The sequence below is a fragment of the Gorilla gorilla genome, chromosome 10 (genome assembly GCF_029281585.2).
Source record: "Gorilla gorilla gorilla isolate KB3781 chromosome 10, NHGRI_mGorGor1-v2.1_pri, whole genome shotgun sequence".
Classification (NCBI taxonomy): Eukaryota; Metazoa; Chordata; class Mammalia; order Primates; family Hominidae; genus Gorilla; species Gorilla gorilla.
The window spans coordinates 83,058,862-83,084,722 of record NC_073234.2 but is presented as its reverse complement, the minus strand read 5'-3'; the positions used below and the strand labels follow the sequence as shown (position 1 = coordinate 83,084,722).

At 43.4% G+C, this 25,861-nt stretch overlaps 2 long non-coding RNA genes across 4 annotated transcripts in view; one reads left to right on the top strand and one right to left on the bottom strand.

Annotated features, from left to right (window-relative positions):
- LOC129525668 (uncharacterized) overlaps positions 1–16,628 on the bottom strand; it is a 125,914-nt gene extending 109,286 nt beyond the window's left edge. Inside the window, exon 1 of the long non-coding RNA XR_008670097.1 lies at positions 16,483–16,628. This is a non-coding gene — a long non-coding RNA (uncharacterized lncRNA). The remainder of the gene's footprint in view (positions 1–16,482) is intronic.
- LOC129525667 (uncharacterized) lies at positions 13,772–23,587 on the top strand. 3 transcript variants are annotated; one of them, XR_008670095.2, is made up of 4 exons: positions 13,772–13,902; positions 14,575–14,812; positions 16,808–16,901; positions 19,841–23,587. It is a non-coding gene; the product is annotated as an uncharacterized lncRNA (long non-coding RNA). The 3 variants fall into 3 exon arrangements; XR_008670096.2 differs by lacking the exon at positions 13,772–13,902 and having other exon boundaries at positions 13,934–14,812; positions 16,626–16,901; XR_008670094.2 differs by lacking the exon at positions 13,772–13,902 and having other exon boundaries at positions 13,949–14,812.
- Positions 23,588–25,861: the final 2,274 nt, after the last annotated feature.

Below are 25,861 nucleotides of genomic sequence, written 5' to 3'. Positions count from 1 at the left end.
TTATGTTCTGGACACTTAGGCACTGCCGTGAAGAATAACCTACCCTAAAGGAGGTCACTGTCTGTCATCTTCACCTCCCTTTCAAACCTCATTCTCTTCACTATTTTGGCCAGTTCAGAGTCCCAGTGAATAAGACAACTGCATAATTTATCTTCCAAATCAGGACATTTTTTGAAAGTGATAAGGGTGCTATTAATAATTGTACCAGGACAACAGGTGTAAAAAGGGACTTTCCAGACAAATAAAGACATCTGGTCACACTATTAATATACCCTCAATCTTCTTTGAAGTTGAATGTGCAGACTGGGCATCAATTGCTTTGTCAGCCCAGCTCTTTCGACCCCTTTTTTCTGTAGAGTGCTCCTCCCTACTTTGTCCATTCCAGAAGTGTGATTCCTGGTCGCTCTTCAGCCACCACAGGTGGTACCAGGCCCAATCAAGCCTGTCCCTGAGGTATTTTTAGAACTGGCTCTCCCTAATGGTAAGATACAAACTTGGGTACTATTGGTGAGGAAGTGGTTTATATAGAGAGAATGAAGTTAACATGAAGAAAAGAAGAGGTGAGGAGAAATTGAGAAAGAGGATCCTGGCAGGACTTGACTCAAGTTTCCATTTTCCTGATGCTTACCTGCATATCATCGTTTCTGTGATTTCATTGTTCAATCTTTTAATTATATGAGATATATCATATTCTTCCAATATTGTTCCCTTTTTACTTTAGCTAGTTTGAATTGGGTTTATGGTACTTTCAATCCAAATTGCACTGACTAACCCAAGATGCAAAGAAATGATTTAAGTAGAAAAGGTGGCTCCCAAAAAGCTTCCGTCATTTGACAGAAACCTGTAAGTTTGGCCCTATTCTAGTAATATATTTAAGTAAGTCTGGGGCTTCGTGTCAATTCACCTATGCTCTTCACTGACCCCCAACCTTGAACATCTGTTTGATAAATGTGCTCTCTCCTGGTCTGAGACCAGCCTCATCTTTGCCACCAACTTGTGTCGTTGGGCATCTTTCTTGGTTCTTGTTCCTGAGTGTCTGTTTTGGTAAGTGGTACCTATCACAGGTCCCTCATAGGTTAGGGTCCCTCCTTGATTTTTTCCATCCACGGAACTGACTCCTTCAGCTGTAGATGCGGCCTTGTTACCTGCAGAGGATGCTTCTTGGTCCTTATTGTACTTGCCCTCTGTGCAGCATTAACACTGCTGCTCAGATATTCTTTCTTGTCTTTACTTCTATGACATTAATTTATTCCCATTCTCATCCTACTTCTGTAAGTACTTCTCAATGTGTTCTCATACCACTTCTACTTTTGTCTGCTGCCGAAACTTTAGTGATCTAGGAGAGTCTACTTATTCCCTCTTTTCCTCTAAATATTCTTCTTAGACAATTTAATTGAATCTTATGACATCAACCACCAATAACAGGCTGATGACTCTTGATCCTGTTTTTCCAAGCCAGTTCTTTCTTGAGCTCTTGATTCACAAATCCAACTGTCTATTGGACATCGTCCACTGGGTGGCCCATTAAGTGCCTCAAACTGAAAGCATCGAAAACTGAACTTGCCTTTTCCACAAAACTGTTCCATTTCTGATGTCCACAATAGCAGCTAAAAGAGAAACCATTCTAGCTCCTTCCACTTCCTGGAATACAGTTCAGAAGTCACTTTGCCCTCTTAGTTTTACCTCCTAATAATTATTGAAGCTGTCCCTATCAATTCTCACTGCCAATGCCTTACTTCTTCTCTCTTCTCTTAGTTCCTTCTCCCTTTTTTCTTTTATTATTTCAATGGTATCTTAAATGGTTTTTATTCATCCAGGCCAGCCTTCTTAAATAAACTTTCTTTGTGCTACTGTCATAGTATTTCTAGAATACTCTCAAATTCAAAATTCTCCAGTGACTATTATCTACAAAGCAATGTACAAACTCCTCAGTAAGGCCTGAGAAGTAAGGCCTGAGAAGTCACTCTAGATCTGGCCTAGCCACACTCCCTAGACCCTTGTTCAAACACTCTACCAGCCAGCAGTGGAAGGGCATCCACACTGGACAGTTGGCCTTTTTCTTAATGGCCATGCCATATTGTCCTATTTAGCTTCTTGACGAGAATGTTTTATTCATCTTTGTCCAATGAAGATTTGACATGAAGATTTTTCAATACATGCAGTTGATGGAATCTCTGAACTTTCTATTTGGTTACTCATCACTGTGTCTTAGCGACCCAGTGGGACCTTCCGCAACTCTATCATTCACAGAGTGGAGGAAGGTCCCAATTGCCGATAGTTGCCCCAGGATCCCCTGTGCCTCTCAAATTAAGTCCTTCAGCAAGCATTGCTCCAGAACTTTACCCAGTTTCTTGCCTACTGCTGTTGTCAGTCTAGTTTCAACCCAGCTTCTTCCTAGTGAGGTCTAAGTACTGGGGAAAGGCTTGACATAGGTCCTAAGAAGTGTCATGAATCCATGTCAGATGATATAAGGAAAAGTAGGGGAGGGAGACTCATCTGAAGGCAACTGTGTGTCAGGATTTGTGCTAGAACGTCTCCATATGTTATTTGACCTAATCCTCTCAGAAACCCTGTGGAATAGACATTACAATTTCCATTTTAAAGAGGTTCAGTGAGGTTCCATAATCTACATAAGGTCACCTAGTTGTTAATTGGCAGAACAGACGATCAATCCAAGCCTGTTTGCTCTACAGCTTATATAATTCCTACATGCCATAATTTCCTCAAGAGGGCTGGTGGATAAAATTTCACAAGTCAAATTCTATTTTGATGACTTTAACTACAAAAGGGATTTATCTACTGATAAAATGTAAAATACCTAAAAATAACACAATTAGTGTAACCGATCAATAACACTTCAGGATACATGTGTTTATTCAAGGGCGGGTCTGACTAGGGAGGAAGCCAGGGAAGGGAGAGGAAGGAAGTGAAAGAGCACAGAAAAGTTTAAGAGAGAGGAAGAAGTTGTCTCAAGGTAAAGTTAGAGGGAAATTGCAAAAGGGAAGGCCTGGAACCTAAAACAAAGGGACTTTCCCTGGAGATTTAGGTGGGGTCGTCTCCTCAGGAAGATCAGAGGCTCTAAGACATCCTTTTGTATAACACAGACAGGAAGCTGAAAACTTATTTTACCTCTAGGCAAAGAAGCTTTAAAACTTTGTTAAACTAGACATATATGGGAAGAAATATCCCAAAATGCAACTGGATAGGTAGGATTCTGTTTTTCAATTTTCATTTATGTTAATTTTTTATCATTCTTTTTAATTACACATAAATTGATTTTTTTCATGTCTGTCAAGAGACTCATCATGCACTGCAAAGTTGGGTTCAGGATCAATTTCTATGTCTCTTTTATTAGGTCAATATATCTTAGTGAAAGACAACTGATCAATATTTTAGGGGGAAAAAAAAGGCTCCATTCCCCTGGCTGATTTATATCTAAGCCAATGAATTACCAAAGGCCAGTCTCTGTTTTTTCTGTTGAGTAAGTCCTGGGATCTTGGATCCAGCTGCCACATTGATGCCATTGGAAAATCAAATGAGTGTATTTTGGCAATCTGTAGTGTGTCTGGCATTCTCTACTTGTACCTTTCTTTCCAGGAAGCCTATATGTATGTGGATCCGGGGAACTAGGAAATAAGCTATCATGTTTGAAATCTGGTTTCTTAAGTAAGAAGTTCAGAGATTGCTCAATAAAAGCTGGTTATACAAAATTAGTTGATTTTCTTCTAACTGGAGGCTCATCTCTCTCTGTATGCCTTTGAGTAGAAGTTATGGTTATGCATCGCCTTTGCTGAAGCTTGTTCTGTCATTGGGTGGAAATCTCATTGGATGAAATGTCATTATCCACTTGTGAAACATACACATATCTACACTAAGAAGATTTCTGCAGAATTCCTTTAAACACTATAGAAAGCATGTCAGAAAGCAAAGACCACAGGGCTAAGCCATCCAGGTGGAGGCTTATATATATATATACATATTTACACATATATATATATTTATATATATATAAAATATATAAATATATGTAAATATATATAAATATATGTATATTTTCTATTATATATATACACATATGAGCTTTTTAAATATTAACTCACACGATTACAAGGTCCCACAATAAGGTATCTGCAAGCTGAGGAGCAAGGAGAGCCAGTCTGAGTTCCAAAACTGAAGAACTTGGAGTCCGATGTTCGAGGGCAGGAAGCATCCAGCATGGGAGGAAGATGTGGGCTGGGAGGCTAGGCCAGCCTAGCCCTTTCACATTTTTCTGTCTTCTTTATATTCACTGGCAGCTGATTAGATGGTACCCACCCAGATGAAGGGTGGGTCCGCCTTCCCCAGCCCACTGACTCAAATGTTAATCTCCTTTGGCAACACCCTCACAGACAAACCCAGGATCAATACTTTGCATTCTTCAATCCAATCAAGTTGACACTCAGTATTAACCATCACAATCATCTAGGGAGAGAGCTTTAAAGGAAAGAAGTGCACTTAGCCCTGAGCCCTGGGGCCCATTCTAATGTTTAGTGGTCTGATAAGGGAGGAAGAACCAGCAGAGAAGAGGGGAGGAATAGCCAATCAGGTAGGAGGAAACTAGAAACATGTGGTATCATGGAAGCAGAGGGAAGAGTGCTTTACCAATAATCACTAGAACAACAAGACTGATGATCAATAGCATGTATTGAGCACTGTTTATTGTCCCATTGTTCTAAGTACTTCACATGTATTAACATCTACCCTCCTATTTAATGGAGGATAGACACTTTATGATTTTCTGTTCATAGTTGGAAATTGAGACACAAAGGTGTTAAACTTTCCACAGTCTTACCCGTAATAAGTGAGGAACTGGGGAAATGAAGTGGTTGTGGGGCTGAAACAAACCTTGGTTAAATCTGACTATCTGCCTATTCAGTACCTGCACCTATGCAGCTAAAAGTTTTTAGACTTTCTATGTCCTTATTTTACTCAGTTCTTAACAGCATTTAGCAGAGTTCATTTATGCATCAAGCAATTATCTATTTGGCACCAGGCACTGTTCTAGGGACTGAAGATATTGTGGTGAATGAAATATTTAAAAATTCCCATCCTGGCCAGTCACGGTGGCTCACACCTGTAATCCCAGCACTTTGGGAGGCCAAGGCGGGTGGATCACAAGGTCAGGAGATTGAGACCATCCCGGCTAACACAGTGAAACCCCGTCTCTACTAAAAATACAAAACATTAGCTGGGCGTGGTGGTGGGCACCTGTAGTCCCAGCTACTTGGGAGGCTGAGGCAGGAGAATCACTGGAACCTGGGAGGCGGAGCTTGCACTGAGCTGAGATTGTGCCACTGCACTCCAGCCTGGTGACAGAGTGAGACTCGGTCTCAAAAAAAAAAAAAAAATTCTGGTCCGTCCTATGGCGCTTGCCTTCCAATGGGAGAGGCAGATCATAAGAGAAATAAATAAAAGATATAGTATGCAAAATAGTGTTAAGTGCTATCGTGAAAGGAAAAACAGAGAGGGGAAAGGAAGTGTGTCTGGGGGAAGGGGGCTCATTTTAGACAGGCTGGTTAGAAAATGCCTAAACAGAAACTTGACATTTCAGTAAAACCTTTAAGTGAGGGATGAGCCACAAAGGTATGTGGGGAAAAGCATTCCAGACAGAAGGAAAAATAATTGAAAAGGCCCTTAGGCAAGAATGTGCTTGGCACGTGAAACAATAGCATGGAGGCCACAGTGGTAGAAGTGGAGGAAGTGAGGAGTGACTATGTAGAGGAAAGATGGGGAACAGGTTCAGCATGGCTAGGGTTTCATAGGCACCATGTGAACTTTATGACTTATTCTGAATGATATGGGAAAGACATTGGAAAATTGCAAACAGAAGATTTACATGATCTGACCGGTTTTAAGTGGGTAGCTCTGGCTACTGTGTTAACAATAGACTATAGAAGAAGCAAGAACAGAAGTAGAGAGACCAGTTAGGAAGCTGTTCCTCATAATCTAGGCAATACATGATGATGGTTTGGCCAGGATATTAAAAGAGAGTTGATAAGAGTGGTTAAACTTGGTCAGGCCCAGTGGCTTATGCCTGTAATCCTAGCACTTTGCAAGGCTGAGGTGGGCGGATCACTTGAAGTCAGGAGTTTGAGACCAGTCTGGCCAACATAGCGAAACCCCATCTCTACTAAAAATACAAAAATTAGGCCGGGCGTGGTGGCTTACGCCTGTAATCCCAGCACTTTGGGATGCCGAGGTGGGCGGATCACGAAGTCAGGAGATCGAGACCATCATGGCTAACACAGTGAAACCCCGTCTCTACTAAAAATACAAAAAAAAAAAAAAAAAAAAAAAAAAAAGCCGGGCGAGGTGGCGGGTGCCTGTAGTCCCAGCTACTAGGGAGGCTGAGGCAGGAGAAGGGCATGAACCCGGGAGGTGGAGCTTGCAGTGAGCCAAAATCGCACCGCTGCACTCCAGCCTGGGCGACAGAGCGAGACTCTGTCTCAAAAAATAAAAAATAAAATAAAATACAAAAAATTAGCTGGGTGCGGTGGTGGACACCTGTAATCCCAGCTATTCGCAAGGGAGGCTGAGGCAGGAGAATCTCTTGAACCCAGGAGGCGGAGGTTGCAGTGAGCCAAGATCATGCCATTGCGCTCCAGCCTGGGTGACAGAATGAGACTCCGTCTCAAAAAAAAAGTGGTTGAACTCTGGAAAATATTTTGAATGTAGAGCCACAGGACTTGCCAATGAATTAGATGGAGGGCATGAGAGAGAAAAAGAATGACTTTAAGAGTTTTTGTCTGTGAAGCTCAACGAATGTGGTCATTTCTTGAGACAAGGAAGATTGCAGGAGAAGCAGGTTTTAGGGGAGAAAATAAAGAGAGCCATTTTGGACATACTAAGTTTGAAATGCTTATTAAATATCCGTATGGATAAGTTAAATAGGCATTTGACACATAAATGAATCTGGAGTTCAGGGAAGAGGTCCAGGATATGATATGAAATTGGAAGTAATCGGAGCACATAATATGGAATTTAAAGACATGAGGCTGGATGAGACCACCAAGAGAGCAAGAGTGGAATGCAAAGGGACAAGGTTCCTATGCTGACCCCAGGACTTCTCCAGTATCTGAGGTTGGGGCAATAAAAAAGAATCAGAAAGGGAGTCCCACAGGAGCTCCCAGAGAGGTAGGTGGAAAGCTAGGCAATCATGAGGTTTTGTTTGGCAGGTGAAGCAAGTGTTTCAGGGAGAAGAGCATGATAAAATAAATACTCAGGTAATGACAAATAAGAACGCTGTTTGGATGGAACAACTTAGAGGCCAGTCGTTGACCTTATAAAAACCAGTTTTGGAGTGGTGGGGAAGAAGCCTGATTGGAAAGGATTCAAGAGAGAATGAGAAGAGCAAAACTGGAGGCATCGAGTGTAGCTTACTCTTTCCAAGCAATTTGGTATAAAGGAAGAAGAGAAATGGAATGGCAACTGGAGGAGAAATTAGGCCAAGAGAAGTTTTTGTAGTTTTTGTTTTTTTGTTTGTTTTGTTTTGAGACAGGGTCTCGCTCTGTCACCCAGACTGGAGTGCAGTGGCATGATCTCGGCTCTCTGCAACTTCCTCCTCCCTGGCTCAAGCAATTCAAGAGTTTTGTTACTGTTATCTTTAATGGAAGAAGTGATGCATATTTGAAGGCTGCTGGGAATAATCACACAGAAGGAGAAACATTGATGATAAGAGATGAAAGGGCAGAATTGCCAGGGCCATGTGATCGACTAGGCAAGAGAAGATGGGAAAATAAAGCAGCAAAATAAAGCAGAAAATAAAGATGCAAAAATAAAGCAGCTGACCTTAGCCAGGCCCATGGACACCTGAGTTAACAGGACAGAACATTGGACACAGATTCAAGTAATGAGTCTATTCAGCTGTGTGCACCTGTGGATGTCTCTTAGATTATTTCGGTCTTCTATAAAATGGGAAAGTAAAATAGGAAGCGAGGTCATCAGCTAGAGTAAGAATGGGAAGGTGCTGAAGGTCCAAGGAGAAAAGAGAAAGTATGAAATACTCAGAGGTGTCCGGGCACAGTGGCTCACGCCTGTAATCCCAGCACTTTGGGAGGCTGAGGCGGGCCGATCACGAGGTCAGGAGATCGAGACCATCCTGGCTAACAAGGAGAAACCTCGTCTCTACTAAAAATACAAAAATTAGCTGGGCGTGGTGGAGGGCGCCTGTAGTCCCAGCTAACTCAGAGGCTGAGGCAGGAGAATGGCGTGAACCCAGGAGGCGGAGCTTGCGGTGAGCCGAGATCATGCCACTGCACTCCAGCCTGGGTGACAGAGCGAGACTCCGTCTCAAAAAAAAAAAGAAAAAAAAAAAAAAGAAATACTCAGAGGTGAATAAATGAGAGAAATGGAGTCTAAGTCCCGGGCAGCATTTAGGACATGCTAGTAGTTAATGATCACAAATTTAAAGTGAAGTCAATCAACATGTGTGTTTTTCTCCAAACCCCTTGAACTGTACCTATACAGGTGCCAAATAGGCCTAAGAACAGTTTTCAGTAGAGTAGTAGCAAAAGAAGTCAAATGGGATGACTTTAAGGGGAAATAGGAGGTGAGGAAGTAAACAGCCCAGATTTAAACAACTGGTTCCATAAGTCACGATAAATCACAGCTAAGAAGGTCAGGATTGGTGGCTTACGCCTGTAATCCCGGCACTTTGGGAGGCCATGGCGGGCGGACTACTTGAGGTCAGGAGATCGAGACCAGCCTGGTCAACATGGTGAAACCCTGTCTCTACTAAAAATACAAAAATTAGCCAGGTGTGGTGGTGCACGCCTGTAGTCCCAGCTACTCGGGAGGTTGAGGCAGGAGAATCACTTGGGAGGCAGAGGGTGCAGTGAGCTGAGACCGCGCCACTGCACTCCCACCTGGATGATAAAGTGAGACTCCATCTAAAAGAAAAAAAAAAAATCAGAGCTAAGAAATGACACAATATTTGGAAGGAAATGTGGGATTGGGAAATGTAAGGTATTTTTGTTAAAGGTGGAAGATACTGAAGACTGTTTGTACACTGATAGACTGATCCAGAAAAAAAGAAATTGACAACACAGAAGTGACAGAGACTCATGGAAGGGATAAAGTCCCTCAAAAGGGAACAGGATATAGAACACAGATGTACAGGAACTGGCCTCTGACGTGCATAGGTGTAGATTTATAGGGAAGATCGGCAGGAAGATAAGGTTATCTTCTCTGAGAGGTTTTCTTTTTATTTTGAGATGGAGTTTCATTCTTATTGCTCAGGCTGGAGTTCAATGGTGCCATCTCGGCTCACTGCAGCCTCCGCTGCTCAGGTTCAAGTGATTCTCCTGCCTCAGCCTCCCAAGTAGCTGGGATTACAGGTGTGCACCACCAGGCCTAGCTAATTTTTTTGTTTTTAGTAGAGACAGGGTTTCGCCATTTTGGCCAGGCTGGTCTCGAACTCCTGACCTCAAGTGATCTGCCCGCCTCAGCCTCCCAAAGAGCTGGGATTACAGAATGAGCCACCGCACCCAGCTAAGAGCTTTTCTTTTCTTTCTTTTTTATAATTTGTTTTTCACTGACAAAAAATCACATGTATTTATTGTGTACAACATGTTGTTTTGAAATATGTTTACATCATGAAATGTCTAAATGAAGCTAATTATTATATGCATTACCTCACATATTTATGGTGAGAACACTTAAAATCTATTCTCTTAGCAATTTTTAAGAATTCAACACATTGTTGTTAACTGTAGTCACCGTGTTGTAGAACAGATCTCTTGAACTTATTTCTCCAAACTAAAATTTTTTTGTCCTTTGACCGGCATTTCCCCCGGCAATCCCCCATACCCCCATCACCCAGTAATCACCATTCTACTCTCTGTTTCTATGAGTTCAACTTTTTTACACTCCACATCTAAGGGAGATCAGGTTGTATTTGTCTTTCTGTGCTTGGCTTATTTCACTTAACATAATGTCCTCCAGGTTTAGCCATGTTGTCCCAAATGACCAAATTTCCTTCTTTTTAAAGGCTGAATCATATTCCATTATGTATATATATCACATTTTCCTTAGCCATTCATCTATTGATGGACATTTAGGTGGATTCCATATCTTAGCTATTGTGAGTAATGCTACAATGGACATGGGAGTGCAGATACATCTCTGACATACTGATTTCATTTTCTTTAGATTTATACCCAGACTGGGATTACTGGATCCCATTTTCTTAATAATAAGACAAAGTCATTCATTGAAAAGAAGAGGGGAGATGTGGGAAGTTGGAAGAGAGAGCAGATTGTGTGAAATAACTATCTGAAATAATAGGAAAGTACACTCACTATGGAAGCATAGTAGAATTCCCTGCCATTGTCAGGTGTTCATTTGAGGTTTATTATCCAGAATTTAAGGTTAAAGCATCAATTTAAAATTAATCAGCCTGGTTCTGTTATTTTCTTCAACAAGTAGCTACTGAGCAGGTGGAGAGTTGAGTTCACCAGGGAAACCTACAAGCCTACAGGGCTCCATCCATTTAAATATCCTATCTTTAGAACCAAGGGAGGGTGGCAGAAAGGAGAACCAGAGAGTGACACTATGTGTTATTCAGACTGCCCATCCCTTTAAATGATTTTCTATTTTAAGAGCCTGGATGTCAATAGTGCTTAATTTAATCAGCTTCTTACAGGTTAAGAAGGAAATTGAAAATCTTAGTGAGTACTGAGACAAGTTTTCATCAGAAGCTCAGACTAATGAGCTAAGAGTGTTATAGGGCAAAGGAGGATGACTTATCTATTTATTCCAGAAAACAGTTATGACCCTGCAGGAGAAATTCTTTGCCCTGGACCCGTTTACCTGGCTCTTATTAGGGTCTGCCAGTTGCTTGTCTTGGGATCTTTTCTTCCCACGAGGTATCATTTCTTAGACTGGCCTGCAGAATCATCCCACTAGCTCTGAGGTCAGTCCAGACCTTAAGACAAGGTGATTTTAGGAGCTCTTGTTCAGAACTCAGGGGGTTCTAATTTCCTTACTCTGGCATACAAGCCTTTCATATAACATGGCTTCAATCTACATTCTCAGGTTCATTTCCCACCACACCAGGCTGGTTGTAGATCCTTGATGACTTCTACCTTCAAAAATCTCCCCTCTCCACCTGTGACATTCTTCATGGCCTTATTCACCTGGGGAGCTGTTATTGTTCCCTCCAGGCTCCTCAAATTTTCGGTCTTCAAGCTTTCTCTAATTCCATTCCTCCTTAGTTTTCCCATCAGCACTTAATATCTGGCTCTCCAAGCACTTATCACATCACGTTGTGATTCATGTATTTGTCTATATAATGTTTCTTCAGCTACTATGTCAAATGTATCTCTGCAGGCCCAGCACTTAGCACAATGCCTTGCATATAATGAGCACTTATGTTTGACAACTAACAGCATCAGATCCAATTTGCTGTGAGAAAAACAGCAACTCTAGAAAAAGAGCTTCTACCTTTTTCTTAAAATAAAACCCCCAACTGATTTTAAGATCTATAGCAGTTTGGCAGTTACTCTAGTGAAGCAGTTAAGTTTTGGGGTTCTGGTCAGAGACCTGAGCTTAAATCCCAGCTCTATCACTTATGAGTCAAGTACCACTTGGTGCCTCAGTTTCCTCATATGTTTAACAATGAACATAAGAGACTGGATTTCATAAGCTTGCTGTATAAATTAGTGGAGACAGCGCATGCAACGTGCCCTCTCAGTGTTTGCAATGCTTAGCATATAATGGGCAATCAACACTAGTTATAATGATCACTTACTATGAATTATAATTCTCTGGAAGTTAGAGTCTTACTGATTTATCTCTGAATCTTTGCCTTGAAATCTTCACTATTTTAGTTCCTCAATGAATGCATCTCTGCCTTGCATTGCCCCTTTCCCTCCCCAACCCCCCATTCAAACTACCACCCCAAGATGATGGTAGGAGCCTAGCACCTGGTTAGCCAATCTCACCATCTTCGCTGCCGGCCTGGATCTCTCAACACTACCTTCTGAAGTTCCCTAATGTCATACTCTATCTTCCTGCCTCTGCAGACACCATCATCTCTGGTGGGGTGTCCTCCTGACTCCAGCTTTTCCTGGGCTTCCCTCCCTGGCTATTTGTACTCCTTAGCCTTCCCGGTTGCCTTTCCTTGCCTCCTCTGTTGAATCTACTCCATCTCCAATGTCTCCCCCACCCCCAGCTTTTCCACCTCCCTCTGGGTCTGTACTGAGTGTCAAGGTTAACCCTATTTCCCATCTGTGGTTACTATGTACGTCTTCTATTTGCTGTGAACACTTTTGCTGAATCCTATCACTGCCCCCAAGAGAGTGTGCTGACCTAGCTAAATTCCTTGAGATTCTTTTCCAACAAGGATCCCCAGATAATCACACATATTAGATTACACTACACTTTGTTACTTTTAACCAGAGTTATCTAAATAATCCAATCATCTCCTCCTAGCTGGAGCTCAGAAGTGAAAGGATTCTGGCTGTAGTAGATGGTAGTGAAAAAAAACAAGGGCTTTGCCTTTTAGTCAGATGATCTTCCCAGCCAGAGCTTTAGGCCTATGTGATATTTTGACTAGAACTCTCCACTACTGAATAATCTGGGGAAATTAAGTAGATTTACAGCAGATGTAAATATGTGGAAACAAGGAGAACTCCATATTCTAAATGTTTACATGTTCCCCAAACCTCAAAGTTAGAAATGACCTTAGTCTATTCATTTAAACTAAAGTCTCAGTCAATTGAAATGGCAAATTTAGCCAAGACAGACAGAGAGGAGAGAGAAACAGAAAGAGAGAGAAAGAAAGGAAGAAGAGGGAGAAAGAAAAAAAAAGAGAGAAAGAAGCAAAGCAAAGTGAAATGGGTCCAAAAGCTGCCCTGAACTGATCATTTCTAGATAAACAAATTACCCTTAAAATAGAGCTGCCATGAGTCAATTAAATAGGCATTTGCTTCCATACCATTAAATGTGTTAACAACTTTATCTATAAGACTATTTTTCCTTAATTTTTACTCTCATAGAATTTTGTATAAATTTGCATAGACTTATAAGAAATCACTTCATACATAATAATTATGTCCTGATTATATAATTACATTCCATAAAGAAGACATTTCTAGACGTAAGGACCTCTATCACCTGAAATAAAATACTTCTACTACCAAAAATTCCTGCAAAACAAAAGGGAGGTGATTATTTTTATTTCCTAAGGGGAGAAATCATAGGACAATAAAATTATTCCATTCATCCTATTAGTGGTTAGTTAACCAGATATGGGAAAGGAGGTGAGTGCTTAGGGGAGAAAAATCACTGTTCACAACATTTTGAGTGATGGTTCTTTCAACAATCACAATTCTCTTCCTCCATGTTAAAAAAGGAGCGGAGCCGAGAGGGACTGCATTATGCTTTCTAGACTTGCAAAGGATGCCATCCAGACAATGTGGAGAATGTGGGGGAAGAAGAGCCCAGATCTCTCCTAAGGCTTCAGCTTAAAGCTTCCATGGGGATTGGAGTAGAGATTCACTACACATCTGCATTCCAGCAACCCACTCCCACGTTTAAGCTGCTATTCCCAAGTGCCTGTTACTAAATATAGCTCCTGCCTTTCAGACTGACAGGAGAGCTCCCGCTGTGTACACCCGGAGCTAAATCTTCACACACTCCTAATATGGTTAGCCCTGCAGCCTATCAGCCCTTGAACGCAGAAGGGAAGCAGTGCTGCCTTTACAGGCTTCCTAAGGTTAACCCTTTCGTGGAAGACAGGATGGAAGACAGATTGACCACTGGGAGCTGAAGATTCTCTGGTTACAAATAATAATGCATAAAATCGACATGATCTGGAAACCAGGATCCAGTCTGCTTTCCAAATACAAATACTTATGGATGGTAAGCATTAGATGGAGGAAGCAGGGCAAAAGGAACTGCCTAAACTCCATGGGTCATTGACATGAAACAGGTAAAGAAAAATAAAGGCGGGAAAGAAAACATTCTCAGGAGGGTGGTAAAGGCAGTAGAAACAAAGGGACTGACCAGTGTGTGCCACCCCTTCCCCAGAGACTGTTCTGTGGGAGCAGCTGCTGCCCAGGACAAAGAGGAAAACAGGTGTCCCTGCCTACTTTACATCAGACCCCAACAGAGAGCACAGAATGGGTTCCATGGGCCGCTCGATATGCTTCCCAGTATTTATGAGACCCCTGTCAGGCCTCTGAGCCCAAGCCAAGCCATCGCATCCCCTGTGACTTGGACATATACGCCCAGATGGCCTGAAGTAACTGAAGAATCACAAAAGAAGTGAATATGCCCTGCCCCACCTTAACTGATGACATTCCACCACAAAAGAAGTGTAAATGGCCGGTCCTTGCCTTAACTGATGACATTACCTGGTGAAAGTCCTTTTCCTGGCTCATCCTGGCTCAAAAAGCACCCCCACTGAGCACCTTGCGACCCCCACTCCTGCCCGCCAGAGAACAAACCCCCTTTGACTGTAATTTTCCTTTACCTACCCAAATCCTATAAAACAGCCCCACCCTTATCTCCCTTCTCTGACTCTTTTTTCAGACTCAGCCCGCCTGCACCCAGGTGAAATAAACAGCCATGTTGCTCACACAAAGCCTGTTTGGTGGTCTCTTCACACAGACGCGCACGAAATTTGGTGCTGTGACTCGGATCGGGGGACCTCCCTTGGGATATCATTCCCCTGTACTCCTCTGTTCTTTGCTCCGTGAGAAAGATCCACCTACGCCCTCAGGTCCTCAGACCGACCAGCCCAAGGAACATCTCACCAATTTTAAATCAGGTAAGCGGCTTCTTCTTACTCTCTTCTCCAACCTCTCTCACTGTCCCTCAACTACTTTCTCCTTTCCACTCTTCAATCTCTCCCTTCTCTTAATTTCAATTCCTTTCATTTTCTGGGAGAGACAAAGGAGACACGTTTTATCCATGGACCCAAAACTCCGGCGCCGGTCACGGACTGGGAAGGCAGCCTTCCCTTGGTGTTTAATCATTGCAGGGACACCTCTCTGATTATACACCCACGTTTCAAGGGTGTCAGACCACGCAGGGACACCTGCCTTGGTCCTTCACCTTTAGCGGCAGGTCCCGCTTTTCTGGGGAAGGGGCAAGTACCTCAACCCCTTCTCTCCTTGTCTCTACCCCTTCTCTGCTTTTCTGGGAGAGGGGCAAGTACCCCTCAACCCCTTCTCCTTCACCCTTAGCGGCAAGTCCCGCTTTTCTGGGAGGGGCAAGTACCCCTCAACCCCTTCTCCTTCACCCTTAGCGGCAAGTCCCGCTTTTCTGGGAGAGGGTCAAGTACCCCTCAACCCCTTCTCCTTCACCCTTAGTGGCAAGGCCCGCTTTTCTATGGGGCAAGAACCCTCAATCTCTTATTTCCACTCCCCAACCTCCTATCTCTGTGCCCCAATCCCTTATTTCCGTGCCCCAACCTCTTATATCTCTGTGCCCCAATCCCTTATTTCCATGCCCCAACCTCTTGTCTCTGCACCCCAACCCCTTTTGCCACTTTTCTGGAAGGTAAGAACCCCCGAACCCCTTCCCTCCATTTCTCTACTCTCTCTTTTCTCTAGGCTTGTTTCCTTCACTATGGGCAACCTTCCACCCTCCATTCCTCCTTCTACTCCCTTGGCCTGTGTTCTCAAAAACTTAAAACCTCTTCAACTCACACCTGACCTAAAACCTAAATGCCTTATTTTCTTCTGCAATGCCACTTGATCCCAAAACAAACTCGACAGTAGTTCCAAATAGCCAGAAAATGGCACTTTGAATTTTTCCATCCTGCAAAATCTAAATAATGATTGTCGTAAAATAGGCAAACGGTCTGAGGTGCCTGACGTCCAGGCATTCTTTTACACATCAGTCCCTTCCTAGTCTCTGTGCCCAGTGCAACTCGTCTCAAATCTTCTTTCTTTCCCTCCCGCCTGTCCCCTCAGTACCAACCCCAAGCGTCGCTGAGTCTTTCTAATCTTCCTTTTCTACAGACCCATCTGACCTCTCCCTTCCTCCCCAGGCTGCTCCTCGCCAGGCCAAACTAGGTCCCAATTCTTCCTCAGCCTCCGCTCCTCCACCCTATAATCTTTTTATCACCTCCCCTCCTCACACCTGGTCCGGCTCACAGTTTCGTTCCGTGACTAGCCCTCCCCCACCTGCCCAGCAATTTACTCTTAAAAAGGTGGCTGGAGCCAAAGGCATAGTCAAGGTTAATGCTCCTTTTTCTTTATCCCAAATCAGAAGCGTTTAGGCTCTTTTTCATCAAATATAAAAATCCAGCCCAGTTCATGGCTCATTTGGCAGCAACCCTGAGACGCTTTACAGCCCTAGACCCTAAAAGGTCAAAAGGCTGTCTTATTCTCAATATACATTTTATTACCCAATCTGCTCCCGACATTAAATAAAACTCCAAAAATTGGAATCTGGCCCTCAAACCCCACAACAGGACTTAATTAACCTCACCTTCAAGGTGTACAATAACAGAAAAAAGTTGCAATTCCTCGCTTCCACTGTGAGACAAACCCCAGCCACATCTCCAGCACACAAGAACTTCCAAACGCCTGAACCGCAGCAGCCAGGCATTCCTCCAGAACCTCCTCCCCCAGGAGCTTGCTACACGTGCCGGAAATCTGGCCACTGGGCCAAGGAATGCCCGCAGCCCGGGATTCCTCCTAAGCCACATCCCATCTGTGTGGGACCCCACTGAAAATCGGACTGTTCAACTCACCTGGCAGCCACGCCCAGATCCCCTGGAACTCTGGCCCAAGGATCTCTGACTCCTTTCCAGATCTTCTCGGCTTAGCGGCTGAAGACTGACACTGCCCGATCGCCTCGGAAGCCCCCTGGACCATCACGGACGCCGTTAACTCTCACAGTGGAAAGTAAGCCCATCACCTTCTTAATCAATACGGAGGCTACCCACTCCACATTACCTTCTTTTCAAGGGCCTGTTTCCCTTGCCTCCATAACTGTTGTGGGTATTGACAGCCAGGCTTCTAAACCTCTTAAAGCTCCCCAACTCTGGTGCCAACTTAGACAATACTCTTTTAAGCACTCCTTTTTAGTTATCCCCACCTGCCCAGTTCCCTTATTAGGCTGAGACACTTTAACTAGATTACCTGCTTCCCTGACTATTCCTGGACCACAGCTATATCTCATTGCCACCCTTCTTCCCAATCCAAAGCCTCCTTTGCGTCCTCCTCTTGTATCCCCCCACCTTAACCCACAAGTATAAGATACCTCTACTCCCTCCTTGGCGACCGATCATGCACCCCTTACCATCTCATTAAAACCTAATCACCCTTACCCCACTCAACGCCAATATCCCATCCCGCAGCACGCTTTAAAAAGATTAAAGCCTGTTATCACTCGCCTGCTACAGCATGGCCTTTTAAAGCCTATAAACTCTCCTTACAATTCCCCCATTTTACCTGTCCTAAAACCAGACAAGCCTTACAAGTTAGTTCAGGATCTGCTCCTTATCAACCAAATTGTTTTGCCTATCCACCCCGTGGTGCCAAACCCATATACTCTCCTATCCTCAATACCTGCCTCTACAACCCATTATTCTGTTCTAGATCTCAAACATGCTTTCTTTACTATTCCTTTGCACCCTTAATCCCAGCCTCTCTTCGCTTTCACTTGGACTGACCCTGACACCCATCAAGCTCAGCAAATTACCTAGGCTGTACTGCCGCAGAGCTTCACAGACAGCCCCCATTACTTCAATCAAGCCCAAATTTCTTCCTCAACTGTTACCTATCTCGGCATAATTCTCATAAAAACACACGTGCTCTCCCTGCCAATCGTGTCCGACTGATCTCTCAAACCCCAGCACCTTCTACAAAACAACTCCTTTCCTTCCTAGGCATGGTTAGCACGGTCAGAATTCTTACACAAGAGCCAGGACCACACCCTGTAGCCTTTCTGTCCAAACAACTTGACCTTACTGTTTTAGCCTAGCCCTCATGTTTGCGTGCAGCGGCTGCTGCTGCTTTAATACTTTTAGAGGCCCTCAAAATCACAAACTATGCTCAACTCACTCTCTACAGTTCTCATAACTTCCAAAATCTATTTTCTTCCTCACACCTGACGCATATACTTTCTGCTTCCCGGCTCCTTCAGCTATACTCACTCTTTGTTGAGTCTCCCACAATTACCATTGTTCCTGGCCCGGACTTCAATCAATCCAGCCTCCCACATTATTCCTGATACCACACCTGACCCCCATGACTGTATCTCTCTGATCCACCTGACATTCACCCCATTTCCCCAAATTTCCTTCTTTCCTGTTCCTCACCCTGATCACACTTGATTTATTGATGGCGGTTCCACCAGGCCTAATCGCCACACACCAGCAAAGGCAGGTTATGCTATAGTACAAGCCACTAGCCCACCTCTTAGAACCTCTCAACATGCCCGAGTCAGGAAACTAAAATACCTCTTAATCTAAATAGACACTTTCACTGAATAAGTAAAGGCCTTTCCTACAGGGTCTGAGAAGGCCACCGCAGTAATTTCTTCCCTTCTGTCAGACATAATTCCTCAATTTAGCCTTCCCACCTCAATACAGTCTGATAACAGACGAGCCTTTATTAGTCAAATCAGCCAAGCAGTTTTTCAGGCTCTTAGTATTCAGTGAAACCTTTATATCCCTTATGGTCCTCCAACTTCAAGAAAAGTAGAATGGACTAAAGGTCTTTTTTAAAAACACACCTCACCAAGCTCAGCCACCAACTTAAAAAGGACTGGACAATAGTTTTACCAGTTTCCCTTCTCAGAATACAGCCCATTTAAGCTCCTGTATAGATGCTCCTTTTTATTAGGCCCCAGTCTCATTCCAGACACCAGACCAACTTAGACTGTGCCCCCCTCCCCGAAAAAAAACTTGTCATCCCTACTATTTTCTGTCTAGTCATACTCCTATTCACCGTTCTCAACTACTCATACATGCCCTGCTCTTGTTTACACTGCCGGTTTACACTGTTTTTCCAAGCCATCACAGCTGATATCTCCTGGTGCTATCCCCAAACTGCCACTCTTAACTCTTGAAGTAAATAAATAATCTTTGCTGGCAGGACTCTGCCGAATCTCCTTAAGCACTCTCTAATCAGACATCCTGAGTCGTCCCAATTCTTAGACCTTTTATACCTGTTTTTCTCCTTCTGTTATTCCATTTAGTTTCTCAATTCATCCAAAACCGTATCCAGGCCATCACCAATCATTCTATATGACAAATGTTTCTTCTAACAACCCCACAATATCACCCCTTACCACAAGACCTCCCTCCAGCTTAATCTCTCCCACTCTAGGTTCCCACACCGCCCCTAATCCCACTTGAAGCAGCCCTGAGAAACATCGCCCATTCTCTCTCCATACCACCACCCAAAAATTTTCGCCGCCCCAACACTTCAACACTATTTTGTTTTATTTTTCTTATTAATATAAGAAGGCAGGAATGTCAGGCCTCTGAGCCCAAGCCAAGCCATCACATCCCCTGTGACTTGCACACATACGCCCAGATGGCCTGAAGTAACTGAAGAATCACAAAAGAAGTGAATATGCCCTGCCCCACCTTAACTGATGACATTCCACCACAAAAGAAGTGTAAATGGCCGGTCCTTGCCTTAACTGATGACATTACCTGGTGAAAGTCCTTTTCCTGGCTCATCCTGGCTCAAAAAGCACCCCCACTGAGCACCTTGCGGCCCCCCACTCCTGTCCGCCAGAAAACAAACCCCCTTTGACTGCAATTTTCCTTTACCTACCCAAATCCTATAAAAGGGCCCCACCCTTATCTCCCTTCTCTGACTCTTTTCAGACTCAGCCCGCCTGCACCCAGGTGAAATAAACAGCCGTGTTGCTCACACAAAGCCTGTTTGGTGGTCTCTTCACACAGACGTGCATGAAAACCCCACCACCCCAAGGACAGGGACTGTAAACTCCCAACGGGGTATCCTTGCCTGCTGCCTAGATGGAGCTGATTTATCAAGATAGGGGAATTGCAACAGAGAAAGACTTTAATTCATGCAGAGCCAGCTGTATGGGAGACAGGAGTTTTATCATTCCTCAAATCAGGATAATTTAGTAGGTAGGGGGTCAGAAAGTGGGGATTGCTGATTCATCAGGTCAGAGATGAAATCATAGGAAGTCGAAGCTGTCCTCTTGCTCTGAGTCAGTTCCTGGTTGGAGTCCACAAGACCAGATGAGCTAGTTTATAGATCTAGGTGGTGCCAGCTGGTCCATCGAGTGCAGGTTCTGCAAAATATCTCAAGCACTGTTCTTAGGTTTTACAATAGTGATGCTATCCCTAGGAGCAATTTGGGAGGTTGAGAATCTTGCAGCCTCCAGCTACATGACTCCTAAATCATAATTTCTAATCTTGTAGCTAATTTGTTAGTCCTAAAAAGGCAGTCTAGTCCCCAGGCAGGAAGGGGGTTTGTTTTGAGAAAGGGTTGTGATTGTCTTTGTTTCCATGCTAAACTATAAACTAAGCTGCTCCCAAAGTTAGTTCAGCCTACGCCCAGGTATGAACAAGGACAGCTCGGAGGTTAGAAGCAAGATGGAGTCGGTTAGTTCAGATCTTTGTCACTGTAATTATTGTCTCAGTTATAATTTTTGCAAAGGCAGTTTCAGGACCAGTCTATATTTCAGAGTGCTGATCAGAGGCTAAAGGTTCTGGAAGAAATAATAAGGAAGCAGCAGCTAGCAGTTAGGCAATGAATTTCCCTAATAACTCACTCAAGTGTTAGAGTGAAATACTAAAATCCTCTTCCTTCCTCTGGAGAAAAGAGAAATCTCTGTGCCGGCTTCCCAATAAGAGGACTGTTAGAACTGGTGAGTTCCTTTCTGAGACAGAGTGATGTATAATAAAATGAAGTTAAGTTTCAAGATGCTGTTGCTCAGTGCACAGATTTTTGCTGCTGCTTCTCAGCGTTTCACGGGTGTCCATAATTTGGTAGAGGGGTTATATGAATGGAAGACGGAAAGGGTAAGGATTTTTGTAAAGAGCATCAAGTATTTATTCCCTCAAGGGTTCAAATGTGGGTGCTCTTGAAGGTGGGTCTGGTCCCACTCCTCACTGCAGGCCAACAAGGCTGTGATTATTTGCCTTCTGAAGTCCTGTGTTAGAAAAATGGTTTTCTACATTTTTATCAAGGCCAGAATCCCAAGAAGCACATTAGAGGTAATTCTAAATTAGAAGTGGCAGTGGTAGGGCTTATTTGTAACAAAAAGCATGACCTAAACTGCTGGATATCATCCTATTCCTAATGAAAAATGGTTGGGCACATGCAGTGAATTTCTCTGCTGTCCAGCCCCGCCCAGGTTTGTGTCTGTTCCACTTATTACTGCCTCTCTTGGGTGGCCAAGGACCCTACCTTTTGTCCCACTCAAAAACCAGGGTGGTTTTTGAGCGGGACAGGTAGATGGGAGCTCTGTGGAGTCTCAGGTTGCAGACAGGTGTTCTTCTGCTGAGGGCTGAACCCCAGGCAGCTGTGGAAGAAAGCCTCCGTCCTGGCACAGGTGAGAACTGCCTCAAAGGCTCTTTGCTTGGGTAATGAAAAAAGAAAGAAAGACGGCCACCTGCAGCTTTGGCTTGGCTTCCATGTGGCTCTTGGCCACTGGCCATGCTCTGTCACCTCTGCATTCTTTTCTCCCCTCCTAGTAACCCAGATCTGGCCCTTCAAGGGTACCTCCCACCTAAGTTTTTCTGTTTTCCAAGAGGTAGGGTGGGCAACATCTTCTACCCTACTTCCCCCTCCCCCACAACACACACGGTTTTCTTCTTCACCTTTGTTGTTGCATAAATTCACAAGTGGGACACTTAGTTCCTCTCAAAGCCTTTACTTTTAATCCAAATGAACCCTACAAGTAAATAAAGAAACAAACCTGTAATTAACCATTTATTTCCCTTATAGTTTTAGATACAGCAATCCCAATTCTTCTTGTATCAATGTGGAAGCCTCTAGCAACTACAAAGAGTATCAGGAAATATGAGGAAGGAAGAAAAGCATAGAAATTAATAGATCTCATCTTGTACTATCTAATAGACACTATTACAAAAGGAATAAATGGCATGCAATTGGCAGAAAACAAATACCAAGAGGCAGTTAACAGCATTACTTCAGGCTGGATGTGGTGGCTTACTCCTGTAGTCCTAGCACTTTGGGAGACCTAGGCAGGAGGATCCCTTGAGTCCAAGAGTTCAAGTTTGCAGTGATCTATGATTGTACCATCACACTCCAGCCTGGGTGACTGTGTGAGACTCTGTCTCTTAAAAAATAAAAAATTATTAAAAAGACTACTTATTTTCAATAAAGCATAGATAAAAAAGTGCTTTGTCAAAACTTCTTTCAATACCCGTATTTGTAGCTAAAATGAAAAATTTAAAAAGAGGTTAAGAGATACTTCCCTCAAGTTCTTTCAGTGGTTACAGTTAATGTCACTAAATCATAACCTCAAAGCTACAACCGAACTTTAGCCAGCCTTCCCTACCCCACACAGGGTTGGGGAACATATCTATAGCGAAGGTTGGTACTGCTTTGGAGCTTTGCATGTCAGGAGTACCAGATCCTTTAAAAAATGTGGACCATGAACCTAGCATGTTCATATTTGTAAATGGTTTATATTAAAAATTAATATTAACAAATAAGGTTTCTTTACTTCATTCAACAATTATATTTTGAGTTCTGCTCCATGTCGTTCTTTATTGTTAGCTGATAGAGATGATATAATGACTAAAGAGTTCCTACTCATTGGAGCTCTTAGTGGAGGAAACAGATAAATAAAAAGTAAAAATAAATACTTATTTTCATCATTACTATGAAGGGAATAAATAGGGTGATATGATGAGTAAGAGAATACCTGCCACAGGGGCATTATTTTAGAAAGTACAGTCTGAAGAGAAAGACCTCTCTGAGAATAGTACATTTTGAGTTAAGACAGGCCTGGAAGTACAAAGGTCCTGACACAAGAGCCAGTTTAGGATTAGGACCGGAAGCAATATCAGTGCAGGGCTTGAGTCTTTGGCAAAATGAGGGGAAGGAGGAGAGAGATAAGGTTGGTCAGTAGGGAGGGACCAGACAAGGCCACAAAAAAGTTGACATTTTAATTCTAATTTCAGTGGGAAGGCATGGAAGAGATTTTAGCAGAGAAGGAATGTGATCTGAATTCCAGGTTTAATGTCAACAATTTCTAAATTGTGCTCTAATTATTAATAACCACAGCTTTATCACCAATGCGATGACCATGTAGACACCCAGAAAACTGTGGCGCACCTGCATATCATCTTAGCCACTCAAGAGGCTCTTCCAAGTTTAGCCTCTTAAAGTTTGAAAATTCTGCATCATCAGGAACTGAGTCGTTTCGGAAGTTAACATGTATCACAGAATCCCAGGTAGAAATGCTCCTTTCTTCTCCCTCTGGGTCAGCAGCTAGTGAGTGTCTTTCTCTCTGATTATATCCAGGAAAGTAAGTAGCTCCTACAGCCAACCTAGCTACATGAACTGACCCACCAGGTTATACAGGACAGCAGTCACCAAACTTTTTGGCACCAGGGACTGGTGTCATGGAAGACAATTTTTCCATAGACGGGGTGGGGGGTGGTGGCGGTGGGAGGGTGTGATAGTTGCGGGGGGTGAGGGAAAGTGACGGTGAAGTGGGGGTAGAGGGAGGGATGGTTTCAGGATGGAACTGTTCCACCTCAGATCATACCGGCCATTAGATTCTCATAAGGAGCACGCGACCTAGATCCCTCACATGTCCAGTTCACAATAGGGTTTGTGCTCCTGAGAATCTGTTGCCCCTGCTGATCTGACAAGAGGTGGAGCTCAGGTGGTAATGCTCACTTGCCTGCTGCTCACCTCCTGTTGGGTGACCCGGTTCCTAGCAGGCCAGGGGCCAGTATTAGTCTGTAGCCCGGGGGGTTGGAGACCCCTAATACGGAAGACCTGTTACCCTGATCTTGGTATCATATTCCAGGCCTAGGAAACTAAACTGGTAAAGACAAGCAAAATCCCTATTTCAGACATCAGGCCTGGGAATAGACTGTTTGTAAAATGGTACCTGAAGAATATAATGATTTCAGCAGCTGTGCTTTGGGTGAACTTTCTTCCCTCCGATTTTGGCTAATATCTTGATGGCTTTTTTACAGCTTCTGATACCACAGCTCATTAGCACTTAGTGAAAACATCTATACTGAATTCTTACCTTCCTGAGTCTAACTTAACTTCTGGTGACTTGGGAGTGAAGAGAGAGGGAGCTGACAATATTTAATTTGGAATGGGCTGAGATATATTTTTGTGGGTAGAGATTTTCTCTGCAGGATTGACCACCTAAATGCTCAAGAGCTACAAATGAAGAATGACATGCTTCCCATGCCATTGGCAAGGCCTCGAGGGTCTCAATAAAGCATCACTTAATATTCATGAGGTTTCTTTCATGCATACCCTCCTTAGTCTCAGGCTACAGAGCGGGTTAGGTGGAGGTGCTTATGAAGTACTCTCTGATGAACAGAAGCATAAATCTTGAGTTTAATTAGTAATGCTATTCAGCTCCAAGACGAGCTGACATGCCCTTTGTAGGGCTTTGAGTTGGTAAAGCCAGGGGATCAATATCACTTTAAAGGTTGTTTCTCTCTGTTCACACATAGAGCACAACAAAGGAAAGAATTCTTCTAGGAAACAGCAGAGAGATCAGTTTCTTCAAAAGTGGGTGAAGATGTAGACAATGACCATTTTTCACAACAAACATCAGCAGAACCATTTTGTGTTTTAAACACAGATTTAATGGGTGGGTTTGTGTGAATGTGTGCATTTGGCAAAGTTCTCAAGAGCTGTTCTTTCTTCATGGGGGAAAAAAAGAAACTCTCAGCAAAGGCCAAGGAAACTATTTCAGCTAAGAAAGGAACTGCAATGGTTTGTAATGTAACTCATGAAATAATTGTAGCCAGAGCCAGAAAATGCAGTCATTGGGAAAGCCTCAGTAAGAATAAGACTGTGAGGGGCCCCAGACAGCTGTGCTTTCATCTTTACCGTCTCTACTACAGGAAAATGACCTTACAACGACTTTCAAGACCTATATTTCTTTATGAAAGAAACTATTAGCAGGAATAAGAAAATTATAGATGGGCCCTAAAAATGGAATAGAAGAGGAAGTTCTTTTGAGTTTACTTAGAAAGAAAATTAATTAAACTCTTTTGAAATTATCTTTTATCTTAAAGTACAAAAGAGGCCCTTGGGGAGGGAAGAGACCATAACCAGGACACATGGTCAGATCAGGCCTTCACAGGCCAATTGCTGAAATAGATGAAATTAAAAGCCATTGATTTAATTAGGTCACCTTAGCACTTTGATCAGGGAGACCATTTACCAAATGTGACGTTGCTCGATATTTGGCTATTACAACAGAAAGAAGAAAAGACGGATCAATGGTTGAAGAAGCGCTCACGGATATGCGCAGAGATAGTGTATAATGAGCAAGTGAGCGTTCCCTGTGGTTGCTGGGGTCTGGATTTGCATTTGCTCTCCTCAGATGCCCTTCTCTGCCTTTTTCTGTCCTGTTCTGTACCGCAGAGGCCGCTAAATCCTACACACTGTCTAGGCTACTGGACCATTGGCTTTCTATTGGAATTGAGACTAGAGAGTGGGAGGAAAGACAGATATGGGTATTTTCCTCTGCTCTGCCCTCTACTTTCACTGCTAAGCTCTGACAAGGCAGCATCTTCTCAGGCCACTCTCTCCAGGCCTCTAGTTCTCAGTGGGCTCTGGGAACACCATTCCCCTGCCTTTCAGCTCTGCAGGTGATAATGGTTTTCTGCTCTTGCTAATCTCTGGTTGCCTCA